The sequence below is a fragment of the Meles meles genome, chromosome 10 (assembly GCF_922984935.1).
Source record: "Meles meles chromosome 10, mMelMel3.1 paternal haplotype, whole genome shotgun sequence".
In the NCBI taxonomy this organism is placed as follows: Eukaryota; Metazoa; Chordata; class Mammalia; order Carnivora; family Mustelidae; genus Meles; species Meles meles.
In genome coordinates this window covers 21588792-21606878 of record NC_060075.1, presented here as the reverse complement: position 1 = coordinate 21606878, position 18087 = coordinate 21588792, and the positions used below count along the sequence as shown (strand labels likewise).

Here is an 18087-nt window from a genome sequence, read left to right as displayed (position 1 = left end):
GAAAAAGGAATGAAGTGCCTTGGGAAAGGGAACAAAAGATGAAGTTTGTAGAAGAGATGAGGAAAGTCTGAGGACCATCAAAGCTTAGTTTGCACCCCTTGAAAATGGGGCAGTAGAATTTATTTCTGAAAAGTACTGTCTCAAGCCAGCTTCTTCCATCTCATTCCCACAGGGACTCTTCTAAACAATGAGACTTTCTCCTAAATCTCTTACCTCTTCCTCCCAGTAGGCCCTGGCTGTTTCCCAGTTCATCCCTTTCTTTAGGCGCCCCCAAGATAGGGAGATCAGTTGCCCCCTTTCCTTTAATAAGATCAGGTCCTCAACTACCAGCCAGAAGCTATCTAACATTTTCGAGAGGCCTTGTCCCAGGCCTCACTAAATTTCATTTGGTGGCGCGTCTTTACAGAGATGACCTGCAGGATCCAGCTTTTAAGCTTGGTATTTCTGCTGAGCGGGCCAAATGGGCACTGAATATTCTGTTTTAAGCTGAATTAATACCTTGTTATTTTAAAGGCAGTAACAAGTTGTTTTCTAAATGTTTTCAATCAGCACATCTTTATTTATTGTCCTTAACACCCAGAGGCTACTTGAAAAAGGATTTAGCCTTCAGAGTCTGCTAAGTAAACAAAAGTTTCCCAATAACATCTTCAGGCAAGCACCCAGAGACCTCATTTTTGCCACAGCATTTGGCTCCCTGATAATTGTCCATTAGTACTATGCTCAACCCAACCTTGTATAATCATTTTAAAAATATACCTCCAAACACAAAGTTCTTACCAACTTAGTTTTCTTCTCCTTAATCACTACGTTCAGCAAAACACAAAAGCAGAAGCAAGACGGGTCTAAATGTGGTATTATCTGACTAGATCCTAAGCACTTTACATTGAATAGCCTGTGTTTCGGGTTCATATGAACTGGTTTGGAGACAGTTATTCACTGTTCTCCCAAGAGAATGAAAGTGTCTTGAGGGGACTGGTCAGATAAGCAGAGGTTACCATGCATGGCTTCAGCTCCGTGGGGATTTCTAAGGCTTTAAAATTAACTCTGGAATCCCCTTCAGTGCAATATTCTCTGATGTTGAGCGTGGCCTTTAATACCTTCTTTAATCTCAATCCTCTGACACTCCAGAAATTTATCCTAGTATCTCTTACTACTTGCAACCAGGGGAAACGTTGGGAAATAGGGTTGTATTAATCAAGATAGACTATTACAAATGAGTTCAAAATCTCAATGGCTTGACCAAATTAAAATATATTGCTCTTGGGGCGCCTGGGTAGCTCAGTGGGTTAAGCCTCTGCCTTCGGCTCAGGTCATGGTCTCAGGGTCCTGCGATCGAGCTCCTCATCGGGTTCTCTGCTCAGCAGGGAGCCTGCTTCCCCTTCTCTCTCTCTCTGCCTGCCTCTCTGCCTACTTGTGATCTCTCTCTCTGTCAAATAAATAAATAAAATCTTCAAAATATGTATTTAAAGATTTTATTTATTATTATTTTTAAAATTTATTTATGTATTATATATAAATATATATTTAAAGATTTTATTTATTTTAAATTTTTATTTATTTTTATATATTTATTTATATATTATATATTATATATATATTATATATTTATAATTCTCATCACAGTCCAATATGAAACAGCAGGGCAGAAGTGTGTGAAATGTCGCGGTCAGTCTGCTGTGCAGTAATTCAGGGAGTTAGGCTTCTTCCAGCTTATGGCTCTTTCTTCCTTAGGTTCACAGAATTCTTTCCATTCAGCCAGTGGGTGGGAGAAGAACCTTCTATCACTGCACAGGAGGCTTTTTAAGGCCCAGACCTGGAAATGGCACCTGTTATTTCTACCCAATTTCTGCTAGCCAAAAATTAGTCACAGGGCTCAGCCCAACTTCAAGAGAGGCTAAGAAGTAGAGCGGTATGCCCAGCTCACAGCAGTTTCTGCCACAAGGGGAGACAGAGAGCTCCTTGACGCAGGCTGATTGGTCTGCTCTTGTGTATCCTCAAAGGTATGCAAATTAAATGTACTGCCCTATTTTCAGGTCGCTTACTGTCTAGACCTACTATTAATGTCTTGGCCAGTTTCTGGAAAAAGTCCATCCATCAACATCAGCATCAACCTCACTACCACCACAAATCAGTCCGTACTGTGAACCTACTTGTTTGTATTTAGGACTTTCCGAAGTTTCAGGATACCTGAACCAAGCCTTACAGAGGCTCTGATCTGGAAGTTGCCCATGCAACTTGTACTCTATTCCTCTTGTGAGATGGTGCCCATGACAAGGCAAGCAAGTAATGCACCAGAGACCATATGTAATATCTAAACCAAACTTTGTGCCATGACACTTACGAGAAGAAAATAAATGTGTTATAAACATTTAAAGAACTACCTCATACATCGTCAAAAACTTAAAAAAAACATGTTTTTGCCTCTCCTCAATCAATGTATTTTTCAGCAGTCAGAACTCTGTAACTGTCTGCAGTTTGCTTCCTAGTTCTCTCATTAACCAATTTACAAAGGCTATTTCTTCTGCAAGCATCTTAGAAACATCCATTTGTCCTCATTTACTCACAGTCTATTTTTCCCATTGAGATTTTAGTTTCCTGCCATGTTCCTTCATCTTCTTATGTAAAGAGGATGATGACACGGACTGGACAAGCTAATGAAGGTAAGGTCCTGATGTGCACACTGCTCTGTTTTTCTAATTGTGATGGTAAGTCTTCACTGCCCATCTACACTTTCCTCTTACAATCCAAGCCATGCATTTATTATATAGCTCATGGGATTAAAGGATCAGTCATCATTCATATATTTATTCATTTATTTATCTATTCATTCATTCTGAAATATTTACTGAGTACCTACTATGTTCCAGAGAGTGTGCTAGGTGCTAGAGTCAGAGCAAAGAACAAACATAGAAGGTCCTTACCCTCACGGAATTTATGTGAGAAATAGAGTGTGCGTATGCATGCATTGTATGTATGTGTTTATGTTAAGTACGCTTTAACCCAATGTGGAGCTTGAACTCATGACTCTGAGGTCAGGAGTTGCACACTCAATTGACTGAGCCAGCTAGGTGCCCCTTAGAATATTTGTTTGTTTATTGTAAGCTCTGTGAGAAACAGATCCTAAATAAATAACAATGCAAAATATTAATTTAATTGTAATATTCGTATTGGAAGTTTATTTTGTTTTTAGTGTTTGGATAAACCTGAGTCACCAATAGTTACTGTGCTTTGTTTCATTTTTAACTGAGGTCTTTGTTCCTCTGCAAAAACCAGCTGCTGGGGGTACCTGGCTGGCTCAGTGCGTAGAGCATGAAATTCCTCTTTTTTTTTTTTTTTTTTTTTTTTTGGTACAAAAAGGTGGTTTTATTGAAGCACAGGGACAGGACTTGCAGGCAAAAAGAGCTGCCAAGCATGAGATTCTTAATCTCAGGGTCACGAGATTGAACCCCACTTTGGGCATGGAGCCTACTTAAAATAATTTAAAAAAACAAAACAACGTTTTTCTTTAGGTTAATCATTCATTCATTCGTCAATTCACTGATAATATTCATTAATTCATTAAATATCCTTGTAAAACTACTATTTATCAGGTACTATGCTAAAATTTCCAAATACAAAAATGAAAATACAAGATTCCTGTCCTTAAGAGTCACACTCCAGGGGCACCTGGGTGGCTCAGTGGATTAAAGCCTCTGCCTTCGGCTCAGGTCATGATCTCAGGGTCCTGGAATCGAGCCCTGCATCGGGCTCTCTGCTCAGCAGGGAGCCTGCTTCTCTCTCTCTCTCTGCCTGCCTCTATGCCTACTTTTGATCTCTGTCTGTCAAATGAATAAATTAAAAAAAAAATCTTAAAAAAAAAAGTCACACTCCAGTTGGGTAGATTGGCATGCAAACCACCCAGTTAACTATGATAACTGTCATAATGGAGAAATATGCAAAGTCTGGTGAGGCATTGGAAAAGGAGGACCCACATCTGCCTCCCTAAGTCAAGGAAGATGTCACAAAGAAGGTAGCACTTGGACTGAGGTTTGAATGGTGAACAAGCCTTTGCTAAGTAGACTAATCAAAGAAGGGGATAAGATGGCTGGTTGGCTACCAAAGACTTGTGTTCTTCTTCACAGTATGAAATTTTTCTGGCAAGTGGACCAACTAATTGCCAGTCCCCCATACATCTAAGTGGGGCCAAGTAACCAGTTCTCATTAATGGGATGTGAGCAGAAGTGATCTATACCATTTCTGGATTAGGGTAAGAAATAAGTGTGACTTTTCTTCCTTCTCTTTCCTAGCGGTTAACTCTGGAAGTAAAGGACTCTCAAGTTTAGAGGATGGCAGAGATAACAAAGCAGAAGGACCCTGGGTGGAAGGCTGCTTGCCACACTGAACTGTTACATGACTGACTGTTACGTGACTGTTGTGTTAATCTACTGATACTAATACTATATCATATAGCTTGTTTGTTAGAGGAGCAAGCTGTACCTTAATTAATACAAGGCAGCCCAAGCAAAAAGAACAGTATGTACAAAGGCTTACCAAGGTGAGTGTCTAGCAGGGTACATGCTCAATAAATATTTGATATTACAGTAAGAGTATTATGAAGGAATAGAAATAGTCCAGTACTGCCACAGTATACAATACACAACTGGTAGGAGTGAGGGAAGGTTGGATGGATAGGCATGAGCTGATCACAAAAGGCCTTGAATGCCATGCTGAAGAATTAAGGTTTATGCTTACAGAAGAAGGAAAGCCAATGAAGAATACTGAAAAGGTGAGAGACACGATCACTGGGATAACAGGATCTTTGAGAAACACAACACCCAAGAACCTACTTTAATTTTCTTTAGATGTAAGATGCTAATCCAAAGATGAAAGATAGGATTTCAGAACCAGAAGACATCATCATCTAGTCAAACCTCATTTAGCAGATGAGGGGAGTGAGGCTCAGATAAGTTAAGTACTTTTGCCAAGGTCACCTAGCTAAAACTTGGGCAAGTTGGGGACTAGAAGGCTAGTCTCTCTTGTTGCCAGCCAGCTCTTTCCACCGTACCATGGTGCTTCAAAGCAGTTGAGACCAGCTGGTGTGCCCGTGTTTTCATTTCCCTAATGAAGACATTGGGGATTTGGAGGCAGGGTATTTTCCATGGAAGGCTGTCTTCTCTGTAATTCCTCATCCGGCTTGAACCACTATTTTGGAAAAGGTCCATTTTTCAGCATCAGATTTCCCTGGAGGATGACCGAGAATGTGCTTAGTGGCCTGTGGGGTGTCCTTGTACTTTCTGAGCTTTTGTTGGGAAGATGAGAAGAAACTAGCAGTGGAGTTTTAGCTCCTGGAAATGCTGCTGGGTTCCTTGGCATCTGGGGAGTTGTTGGCCCTCTTAGTGACTGTGGTTCAGCCCGCCAGCTGACTATCCTTCACAGTCAGATCACAACAGTTTTAGCTTGTCTGTTTAAAGGGCCGGCCCCTATGGCTGGCATTTAAATGTCATTTTCGGTTCATCAGTTTACTACCTCTGTTTTCATATACTATTCACAGATTCGTTATTCATTATGATTATTTTTACTCTATCCAAGGCAATGTGATATACGTTTGTTTTTTTAACAGCAAGTACAAGCAAAGGGACAACTGTGTTGATGCCAGTCTCAGAGAAGCATGACATATGGTCTGACTTAAGGAAGACCAGGTATTACTGAATTATTTTACAATGAGGAAACCCAGAGCACAAGTTGGGGCACAAGACCAAGAGTCTCCAAGAAATTATGGAAAAAAATATCTTGATGTTTTTCCATCTAGAGTTTTGCGACCACCTTGTTCCTTGTCCTTTGGTTGTATTGTCTTTGCCTCCCCTGCACGTTGCTTAGTTGCTAGTTTGGTTGGTTAGGAGGAAGCATTAATGAAGATGAAATTGCTGCCTCAGTCCCTGGAGAGTCTCTTGGTAGCACCCAAAGACAATGGAAAGTGCTTGGGCTTTGAAGTCAGAGAGACAACTGCCACTCATTAGCTGTGAGATCTTGGGCAAGTTTCTTAACTTTTCTGAGCCTCAGTTTCCTTTTTATGTGGAAAGGGAAAATAATGTAAACTACTGGGGGTAGTTGTAGGAATCAAATACACTAATATAGGTAAAACTCCTCTTTTTATGCTGAGCACACAGTTGGCTCTTAACAAGTATTATTTCCTTTTCAGTTTTCTGAGAACTTCCTGTTAATAGCATTCTTTTCCCCAATCCCCATCCTGGGTTCTGGTCAAGATGAGAAATGAGACAAAAGAGTAAGCAGAGGGAGACCAAAATATCACCTTGATTGCTGATAAATGCTGTTTCTTGTGAGAAATAATGGGATACTAAATACTAAGTGAGATTCAGAATTAAGGTAGACTTATTCACCTAGTCACAAGGAACATTTGATCAAGACAGGTCTTCTCAGGCTGAGGGTGGAGAGGATGGTAGGAAGGGGAAGGGACCCTACCCCCAGAGGAGCAGAGCATGGTGATATCCTCACTGAGAGCAGGCAGATACCTAAGAGAAAGAAAAGAGCAGCTAATTGAGCTTGCCCTGTACTTCACCAGATTAAGCTCCTCCCCTAAGGAGGAGGGACAAGAGAAGGAGTAGACAGAGGCCCGGAGTGTCAAACTTCCACAGGAAAGGAAATCTCTGAAGCATACCCTGCCTCCCGCTCCCCAATATTTCTTTCCTCTGGACCCCCCCCCCCCCCGCCATTTTGTGCTTGTTACTTTTCAGCTACTTTGCTCAGTTGTCAGCACATCATCGTGGGCAGCCTCAGAACACAAAATATTGGGAGAAAGTCGTGAGAAAGGGAAGGAGAAGTTGGGTAGAGTCATTGGTAGAGAAGGAGTCTGGGCACCTGTATCCAGAAAGAGAATCCTAAATTCAGAGTCAGGGGTTAGAGGACTGAAGGGAGGGATCAGTGTTCAGAGACTTGTTCTAGACAGAAGGGCACTACAGGATCCTAATCAGGATTTCTATGGAATGGGGCAACATCCTATGGCCAAATCCCAAGAGGATAGGAGGGAATCTAGGGTTATAACAGTGCTCAGATCTGACCTCTGAGTCAAGGAACTATGTCTCCTGGAGATGACTCTTGATCCTAGCATGATCCTAGCATATACCTTCTGGCCTAGTATTTTTCTTTACAATATAAACATTATTTGTGATCATGAAATTAACACTTGCTCACTACGTAAAATTCAGAAATCCAGAGGTATAAAGAAAAAACAAATATAACCCATAATCTCTCCACAATGAAAAATTAATGTTAACTCTGACTATATTTCTATTCAGTCATTCTCCTTTGCATATCATTACACAAATATGATTCTATCTCTACATGTTAAATTTGCATGCTGAATTTTTTACTGAGTATTATAATCGTTTCCCATGTTATTAAAAGTTCTCACTAATTAAACATCATTTAAAATGACATTTTCCCTGGTTTTGAGCACATCTGGATCAGTCTCTACCAATTTATGAAAATCCCAAGGGTCTAAAGAGATCTTCTTCTCTAAGTATTTACCTTTTATTGGGTTGGTGAACACAACATCCTCAAAGGCCAGGGCCCTACAAGGCTTGTGAATGATAACTACTGCATAGTACTTGATCTTCCGGGAAGTTCACAAATATTTAAGTTTTGTATTTAAATTCAAGTTAGTTAACATACAGTGTAATATTAGTTTCCATACAATACCTTGTGCTCATCACAAGTGCATTCCTTAATCCCAATACGTATTTAACAGCCCCCCCACCTACCTATTTCCCTTCTGATAACCATCAGTTTGTTCTCTATACTTAAGAGTCTGTTTCTCAGTTTGCCTCTCTCTCTCTTTTTTCTTTTTTCCCTTTGCTTGTTTGTTTTGTTTCTTAAATTCCACATATGAGCGAAATCAAATTGTATCTGTCTTTTTCTAACTGACTTATTTCACTTAGCATAATATTCTCTAGCTTTATCCATGTCGTTGTGAATGGGAAAGTTTTTACACTTCTAATAGCTGATGACACTAGTGATCAGAAGGTGCCACCCTATAAATTGTAATAATTCAAAGCATAGGCCTTTCTTATATACTACATCATTGGTACATACTCAAAGGACCACTGGTTTGTCGTGGCTGCCATAACAGAATACCACAGGCTAAGTGGCTTAAACAAGAGATATTTGTCTTCTCAAGCATTGGAGGCTAGAAGTCCACGGTCAAGGTGTCAGCAGGTCTGGCTTCTCCTGAGTCCTCTCTCTTTAGCTTGCACATGGCTGCCTTCTTGTTATGTCCTCACATGCTCTTTTCTCTGTGTATGCCCAGCCCTGGCATCTCTGTGTGCATCCAAATTTTCTCTTATAAGACCACCGGTCATATTGGATTAGGGCCCACCCTAAAGACCTCATTTTAATTTACTCACCTCTTTAAAGGCCTTTTTACTGTATGTGTTCTTTTGTGAACAGCTTCTTTCACTTAACATGTTTTCCACGTTCATCCGTGTTGTAGGAGCATGTATCAACGTCTTGCTCTTTTTTATGGCTGAAAGTAGTCCATTAAATGGACATGCCACATATTGTGTATCCATTCACTGGTTTATGGACATAGGTTGTCTATACTTTTTAGCCATTTACAAATAAGGCTGCTATAAACATTCATGGATAACTTCTTGTATGGAGCTATATTTCCATTTCTCTTGAGTATATGCCTAGGAGTGAAACTGCTGAGTAACCTGGTGACTCGATGGTTAGCATTTTGAGAAACTGCCGCACTGTGTTTCAAAGTGGCTGCATCATTTTACATGCTTGTTAGCAATATGCAAGCCATGCGTAACCAATTTCTCTATAGCCTCACCAACACTTGCTATTGTCGTTTTTATGAAAGCCATCCTTGTTGGTGTGAAGACGTATCTCATTGTGGTTTTGACCTGTATATTCCCCTAATGATTAATGATGTTGAATATCATTTCTTGCACATATTTTCAATTTGTAGATATTCTTTGGAGGAATATTTATTCAAATTCCTTGTCCATGTTTTAACTGGGTATTTGTCATTTTATTACAGAGTAGCAATAGGTTTTTATACATTCTAGAAACAAGTGACTTCTTAAATATATGATTTTCAAAGGTTTCCTCTGATTCTGTGGGTTGTCTTTTTACTTTCTTGATGGTGCTCTGTGAAACACTAAAGTTTTTCATTTTAAAGTCTGATTTACCTATTGTTACTTCTGCTTTTGGTGACATAGCTCAAAAACCATTGCCAAATCTAAGATCATGAAGATTTACTTGTATGTTTTCCTTTATGAGTTTTATAGTTTTAACTCTAAAATTTAACTCTAAGTTTTAACTCTATGAAGCATTTTGAGTTAATTTATTTATATGGTGTGAAGTATAATCTTATTTCATTCTTTTGCATGTGGATATCCAGTTATCCCAGCACCATTTATTGAAAAATTTTTCTTTCCATATTGAATTGTTTTGGCACCCTTATCAAAAAATCAATTGACCATAAACATGAGGGTTTATTTCTGGACACTCAGTTCTATTTCATTGATCTCTATGTTTATCTTTATGCCTTAGGGCTTGATTATTATAGTTTTGTTGTAAGTTTTGAAATTAGGAAATGAGCACCTTTCAGGGCACCTGGGTGGCTCAGGCCATTAAGCGTCTGACCTCTGCTCAGGTCATGGTCCTGGGATTAAACCCATAGGTTGTTCAGCCTCCTTGCTCAGCAGGGAGTCTGCTTCTCCCTCTTCCTCTGCCCTTTTCTCTGCTTGTGCTCTCTCTCTCAAATAAATAAATAAAATCTTTTTTAAAAAAAAAAGGAAGAAAGAAATGAGCATCTTTCAACTTTGTTCTTTTTCTTCCTCTTCAGGAATGTTTTGGCTCTTTGGGTGGCATTTCCGTATGAACTGTAGGATCAGCTTGTCAAACTCTTCCAAAAAAAAAAAAAAAAAAGAAGAAGAAGAAAGAAAAAAAGCTGGAATTTGGATAGGGATTGCATTGCATTTCATTGTCAGGTTGTTTACTGCTAGTGCATAGAAACACAATTGATTTTAGTATATTGATCTTATATCTTACCACACTTCAAAACTCATTTTATCTTATATTCTTAATCATGATGCTTTATTGCTTATTCTGTTCAAGGCATTGTGACCATAGAAAATACAAAGATAAACAAGATATGGTTTCTGTCCTAAGAATTTATAGCTTAATTCAGGAAGTAAGACATAATCCTATTGAGTAAATAATAGCCCATTACAGCAATGTAAAGGGAAGTACAGAACTGCTAAAGGAACATTATAGATAATTAGAGCTCTAGCAAAGTTCAAGGGATGGAGAAATAATTCAAGGCTGGAGAGATCTGGAAAAAAGGGAGTAGGAGAGACTTGGAGGCTTACTCAGTGCCTCTCTTCCTCCCTTCTTTCTCCCCTTCCTCCTTTAATTTTCTTGCTTTTTAAAAATCCCATCTCTCTCCCTCCTCAACTTCTTTAAAAACATTAATAGAAGGTGACTATGATTAGTTATCATCGTTTCTCAAACCTAGGTGATCATAAGAATCTCTTGACACCCCTACTAAAAACAGATTCTAGGGTGTCACCTCAGAACTACTGTATCACATCGTATGGAACACTGCATTAAAAATTTTATCAGGAAGGGCCCCCTGGGTGGCTCAATGGGTTAAGTAGCCAGCTCTTGATTTTGGCTCAGGTCATGATCTCAGGGTCATGAGATTGAGCCCCACATTGGGCACCATGCTCAGCATGGAATCTGCTTGTCTTTCGTCCTCTGCTCCTCCTCGTGCGCACTCACTTGCTCTCTCTCTCTAAAATGAATAAATAAATAAATAAATAAATAAAATCTTAAAATTTTTTTTTTAATTTATTATTTATTTATTTGAAAGACAGAAATTACAAGTAGGCGGAGAGGCAGGCAGAGAGAGAGAGGAGGAAGCAGGCTCCCTACTGAGCAGAGAGCCCGATGTGGGGCTCAATCCCAGGACCCTGGGATCATGACCTGAGCCGAAGGCAGAGGCTTTAACCCACTGAGCCACCTTAAAAAATTTTTTTTAATCACATGAGTCTGATTTTCAGCCAAGTTTGAGAATCTCTAGGTAAGATTATAATAATGATATCTACATATGTACAATGCCCAGATTCATGCTGTTGCACTTCTGTCGAAGATGTTCACAAATCCAGGGAGTCACTTACCTGAGTAAGAGAGTGTGTAGGAATCTATGGAACAACTCCTCCATTAATGAGAAACATCTCAAGGTGCATATATTACTAAGAGGACTCAGTAGTTTCATACATATTTATGGGGATGGCTCATTCCTATAAACAAATTTTATTTTCAGTATTTGAGAATCCTAAAAATCTCCAAAGATCCTTCTGCTATGGATGACCCCAGAGTCACCCGTGGAATCTACATTCACTATCCAGATTTAATAAATTATAACAGCTTGCCATATTTGCTTAAGACTTTAAAAAAAAGATTTTTTTTAAAGATTTTATTTATTTATTTATTTGACAGACAGAGATCACAAGTAGGCAGAGAGGCAGGCAGAGAGAGAGAGGAGGAAGCAGGCTCCCCGCTGAACAGAGAGCCCGATGTGGGGCTCGATCCCAGGACCCCGGGATCATGACCCGAGCCGAAGACAGAGGCTTTAATCCACTGAGCCACCCAGGTGCCCCCCCCCAAAAGATTTTATTTATGTACTTGAGATAGAGAAAGAGAGAGAACACGACATGCACGTGAGCTCCCAAGAACAGGTAGAGGGAGAAGGAGAAGCAGACTCCTTGATGAGTGGGGAGCCTAACTTGGGCTCTATCCCAAGACCCTGAGATCATGATCTGAGCCAAAGTCAGAAGCTTACCCGACTGAACCACCTAGGTGCCCCTTGCTTAAGATTGTTTCTAAAAGGGTGCCTGGGTGGCTCAGTGGATTAAAGCCTCAGCCTTTGGCTCAGGTCGTCCTGGGATCAAGCCCCACATTGGGCTCTCTGCTGAACAGGGAGCCTGCTTCCCCCTCTCTCTCTGCCTGCCTCTCTGCCTACTTGTGATCTCTCTGTGTCAAATAAATAAATAAAATCTTAAAAAAAAAAAAAAGATTGTTTCTAAAAGAAAAATAAAAGTAGTTACAAAAGAAGACCCTTACATCCCATCTCTCTCCAGATGTAACCAATCTCTGGAAGGTTGTGGGAATCCTTCTCCAGTATTTTTATATTTTTAGTACACAACATACAAGTTTTGGGTATTTAGACATGTATATAAATAGTGTACATATTTTTCTGAAACTTTTAAAAAATTATTTTATTACCATATAATGTATTATTTTCTGAAACTTTTTTTCTGATATCCTGTTTTTGAGATTTATCCATGTGATTCTTGTAGAGCCAGTCCATTCTTTATAATATAGCAATATTATACTGAATAGTACTGCAATATAGTCCTGTTGTAGACATATTTTAGGATCTACTATGAATGAATATTTGTCTAGTGTTTTGTTGTTTCAAATCATGATGGAATTAATGTCTTTGCATATGCCTCCTTGGGTTCACATGTGAGAATTCTTTTAGGGAATACATCTAGAATGGAAATTACTAGAGAACAGAATATGCACATTGTCAATTTCACTAGACTGCTCTCAAGATTACTCTCCACAGTGGCTGAACTAATTTTTTTTTTTTAAAGATTTAATTTATTTATTTGACAGAGAGAAATCACGAGAGAGGCAGGCAGAGAGAGAGGAAGGGCTCTTCATTGAGCAGAGAGCCCGATGCGGGACTCGATCCCAGGACCCTGAGATCATGACCTGAGCCAAAGACAGCAGCTTAACCCACTGAGCCACCCAGGCGCCCTGGCTGAACTAATTTTTATTCTCATCAGGGATATGCAAGAATTTCTCTTTCCCCTGTGCTAACCAACCTTGTCAAGCCTTTTTAAAAGACACATATCTGGGCCATATTTTCCGATTCTGGCAGGATAGCTCTCCCGCATAGTTTGAAACAGGCCACAGATGACATCGAAACATAAGTATCAGTGAGACCCTCTGATCCACGTATGTATGTCTGTATGCACAGTGTAATATACTGATAAGTGAATTGGCACAGTGAGAGCACTTAGTGTTTTGTTGGTAACACTCGTCTTGCTACATTTAGATCCTTGAGCAGAGAGTAGAGAAGTACTGCTCTCCAGCATACTTTACATTTTGAATCAAATCTGCTTATGTGATTTAGCAGTCCACAGGGTAGTATTTAATCTAAAGTCCCACCTCTGCTGGCATGGCTTATGGTGGCGGTGGGGGTTGCTTTGTAGACGTTGTCCTGCCTCTTACTAGGTGTACGGCTGTGTGTCAGTTGTCAAGGCATGGATACATGCCATTGCTTCGGGCAGGGTGCGTGTCAGCAATGTCTGCCAGCTCGCTGGGTGGTGTCACTGTGAGGATCGTTTGTGGCTTTTTCAAAGCCCTGAGGAATCTGAGAAGCAAGTGAGGGAATGATGCATGAAAACAAAAGGCAGTGGAAAGAGTGACCGGTCAGTAGGCTCCAGCAGCTAGAACGCTCCGTCCTTGTTATTTCTGCTTCGTGAAAATGCCACCAGCGTCCTGGCAAAGTTGGAAGGTAGAGGCTTTTTGAGAAAACAAAGACAAGGGATGTACCCTTGGAGGCTAGAATCTGGCTCCCCAGCTTCCCTACTTTCCAGTGGGAGCTGCAGGGGGAGGACGGGAAATCCTCTGTCCCTTGGTGGGTTTAGGCTGGTCTTTCCCTGTCTCTTGGCTGCTTTCCCTGAGTTGAAGCAGCCAGCTCTGGTCTCAGAGGCCTAGCGGGGCTGGCCTGGGAGGGAAGTTGGGCGGTGCCCCAGACTCAGCTATTCCTCAAGAAGTGATGTGAAGGTCACCACCCTAGGGGAAGGAAAAGGGCTTCCGCCATATTTCCCATTCAAAGAAGTGCCTCCTCATGTTGGGTAATGAGACCAGGGGATGCTCTCCTTCCTCGTCTGCTTTCTTTTGAGAGCTGCATATGCTGGAACCACACACTCAAAGGATAGTCTGCCCTGGTTCTCAGAGGTGAAGTAGAAGCTGAGGAAAGGTAAGAGAGTTTGTTAAGTTCATGGGACGGCTAGTTGGACTAGTCATTACTGGACTTGGCTGCAGTAACCTCTGCTTTCCCTCTGGATAGTCTCCTTTTTTTGTCATACAAAGTACCTAGATGCAAAATAGGGAAGTACTCCCGCATTCTCTTCCTTTCTTAAAAAGTAGCTATGGGGATAATGAATAAAAATAGGTCTTTGTGAATACAATAGGGCAGAGCTGAGGGTGTGGTTTGCTTGGCAACAGCTCAGGCAAAGTTATTTTTCTCTTGGTCCCTGAATGCTCCTGACATTGCCTCTGCCTGATGAAGTCCTAAAAGACCAGCTTGGCTGTGACTTTTTTTTTGTGAAACTCCCATCAATAGAATTTGATCATTCCCTTCTTTCTGGTTCCACAGCATTTGTTTCTTATAAAAAAACATTCATCAGGGGTGGCTGGGTGGCTCAGTGGGTTAAAGCCTCTGCCTTTGGCTCAGGTCATGATCCGGGGTCCTGGATCCCAGGACTTTCTGGGCTTTCTGCTCAGACAGGAGCCTGCTTCCCCCTCTCTCTGTCTCTGCCTGCCTTTCTGCCTACTTGTGATCTGTAAAATAAATAAAATCTTTTTCAAAAATTCATCAAATTGTGTGATAATTACTCACTTGAGATCATGCCTTATTCTTTGTGTATATGTGTGTGTTTTCCCAGCATTTATGGACCCTACCTTAACGTAACAGTCCTTTGATAAATACTGACTGGATGAACCAAAGTTTCTGAGAAAACACCAATACCAAGCTCTTATATTTTCTTAATTATTCTCCGTCTTTTCCTCCTTAGGGTGAAACTGTAAGTTTCAGCTCCACATAGGATGGAGGGCATCCTAAAACTAGATGCAATTTTTTTTTTTTTTTTCCTGAGGAATTGCTCCAGCAGGAATGGCTGTTTCAGATACATCATTCAGTTACAGGTGCAGAAATTGTTTCTGGGAAACACTGCCATTATTATCTCTGAAAGGCAAGTCAGTGGAAATTTTTATTTTCCATTTACAGATGGACAAATGGAGGCTTTCTTTCTCATTTACCAATTACAGAATGTCTACTCTGTTCAAAAGTACTGTACTAGAATTTTCATGGGATACAAACATGTACAAGACACGGTTTTTGTTCTAAAGAATGTCATAATCTAGTTAGGATAAAAATCTATTAGTATGCAAGAGTAACAATAAACTTGGGAACATTTAATTTAAATCATATGAGTGGTCCAAAAGAAGTATCAAAGGGAATAGAGAGAGGGAGGCAAAATCATTTCCAGCCAAGGTCATCAGGGATATCATTGTGGTCAACCCAGTATTTGAGATGAATACATTTTTGTGCTGGTTATTCTCCATTTACCCAATTGTCCCTGTGACTGCCATAACAGACCACCACAGACTGGGTGGCTTAAAACAACAGAATTTTCATTTCTTACAGTTCTGGAGGCTAGAAGACAAAAATCAAGGTTTTGGCAAGGCTCCGCTCCCTCCCTAGGCTCCAGGAGAGAGTCTGTCCTTCAACTCCTCCAGCTTCTGAGGGCTCCAGGCTCTCCTTGGCTTGTGGCCACGTCACTCCAATTTCTGATCCCGTGGTCACATTGTTACCACCTCTTCTTTCTCAAAACTCCCACAATTTTTCTTTTATTAGGTCATCTGTGATTGCATTTAGGGCCCACGCAAGTAATTCAGGATAAGCTCCTCCTCTCAGGATCCTAAATTTAGTAACATCTTGTGCCATATAATATAATATTCTTGGGGTCTGGGATCAGCATGTAAATGTATTTTTTTGAAGGGGCCACTAGTCAGCCCCTGACAGCCCCCATCCTTCTCTGTCCTGCTCTGTACCCCATGAGGCTGTTACGGTGATATGATCTGGACTCCGCGTCATGGTGGCTTGATGTTGGGTTTGGCCAATGGTAGGCATTAGCAAGTATCAGAGGGTGGGGAGGAAAAGCGGTTGAGATATTTCTTCTCCTTTCCTCCCTGCTTTGGCACCATGGTCTGACAGCAGCTATGGCCCCTTCAGAGCTAAAACCTCCTTCTGGACTCCTATAGCATAATTTAGGCCTGAGGTTCCACTCTTGCTGTCCTTAGGTACCTCAATAGTCCTCCTAAATGCCCCCCAACCCCACCTACATCCCTGTAAGTAGTGTCTTCATCAAATTATTTTCAAAACCCCAGCTGAGTGTACCTTCGGTTTCCTGCCACGATCTTGGCGGATACAGATATGGAGAGGCAACAATTTAATTTCCAGAACAGACAGACCCAGGGTGCTTCAATCTAAGTTTAAGTAATGACCAGTGGGAACTGGAAGGTGATTCAGCACACAACATGGCCATTGCAGCTGGGCTATCTTGCGGCCTCTTCCGCAGTAAATATCTGTTGCTCTGCACTCTAATTATTTATGACTGGGACTCTCTGCTTCTGCTGCCCTTGCTGCTAAGTACTTTCTATTCTTTTCTCTGTCTCGCAGCTCCGATTGCATCATGGTTTCTGAGGCCATGTGACTTCAGGTTTCTTCCTTTCCTCTGTGGATCTTTTAGCTTCTGCCCATCACTAACTGCTGACTCCCTCTCCGTATTTCATATTCAACTCCCCCAAAGGACCTGACTGGGTTGGCGGCTCACCACCAAGTACAGACTGTTGGGCAGAACCTTTCTTGGCAAGCCACCACATCAGCATAGGCTTATTGCCTTAGGTTAGATACCTGCTCCTGGAACAAGTGGTTTTGTTTGGAATGGCAAAGTAAGTTGATAAATAATTTGGTTTCCTGACTATTAGACACCCCGAGGGGGTTCTAGATGGGGCAGGTATTCAGATGCTTTTAGGCGGTTATCAAAATCCAGAGGAATTTCTGTTTTCCAGTGTAGGATGAAGGCTAGTTTTGAGCTATTCGTTCAGAGTCTTTTTATGGCCAAGGATCCTTTTAAATATTTTTATTTTCTTCCAGACAAACTGCACCTTTTTGGAGGTAATACACGAATTCTATCAGTTACAGTGATAAGACTGAAATTTATTTATTTATTTGACAGACAGAGATTTCAAGTAGGCAGAGAGGCAGGCAGAGAGAGAGAGGAGGAAGCAGGCTCCCCGCCGAGCAGAGAACCTGACGCGGGGCTCGATCCCAGGACGCCAGGACCATGACCTGAGCCGAAGGCAGAGGCTTTAACCCACTGAGCCACCCAGGCGCCCCAAGACTGAAGTTTATTATCAGCTATGATTATCTTCTAGAATACACTTTTGGACTCTTGGACTCCTGGCTTTAAGCCAGGAGAATTTAGGAAGTGGTGGTTCCACTTGGAGAAATGGAGCCTGAAAATCTTAGCCTCTGTTTTACAGAAAATAGAACTCAAACCCAGAATTAACGCTCATGTTTTATTTAGGAGATGCAATGCCAGGGCAGAAAGAGTGAGAGAAAAAGGGAAGGGAGACAGAGAAAGACAGGAAGCACTGCAAGATGATGCCTGAAATATCTGAGCTATGACCTGTGTGTCCGTGTAGAATCCCTCCAGATGCTTGCTATACGGTGAAACCATGCTCAGGTAGGTTCTTAGGAGGGAGAAAGGAAAAGGAGTTTATCTTTGTGGTTCCCTCCCATTTAACCACTGATCAAGATTCACCACACCAGGAGTTACGTTCCTCACACTGTTAGGTTATATAATATGATCCCACTGTTGGTCTCTTGGCAAGCCACATGCTCTCTAGTATGGCCTTTAATCCTGGTTGGGGAGTAGAGAGGGAAACCAGAAATTCATGGTTTGGTGGATGAGGCCGGGAAAGTGGCAGATAGGTCCAGCCTTAGGTTTGGGGCCTACATGGGCCCAAGGAAAGCACGTCAGTTGCAGCAGAGGCAGAGACAGAGTAAGCAAGGAAATGATGACAAGAGAATCTGATGAGGCGCATAAGATGTGTCTGATATACTCAACGCTACAAGGAAGGATATGGCTGAAACTCGCAGGTATGTCCAAAAGGCAGTTGGAAATTCAGAACTGGACTACCCCCAGAAAGACC

General features: G+C 41.2%; 1 protein-coding gene across 1 annotated transcript in view; it reads left to right on the top strand.

Moving 5' to 3' along the window:
• Window positions 1–18087, top strand: part of MKLN1 (muskelin 1) — a 345476-nt gene that overhangs the window by 116225 nt on the left and 211164 nt on the right. The gene's annotated exons all lie outside the window — the stretch shown is intronic.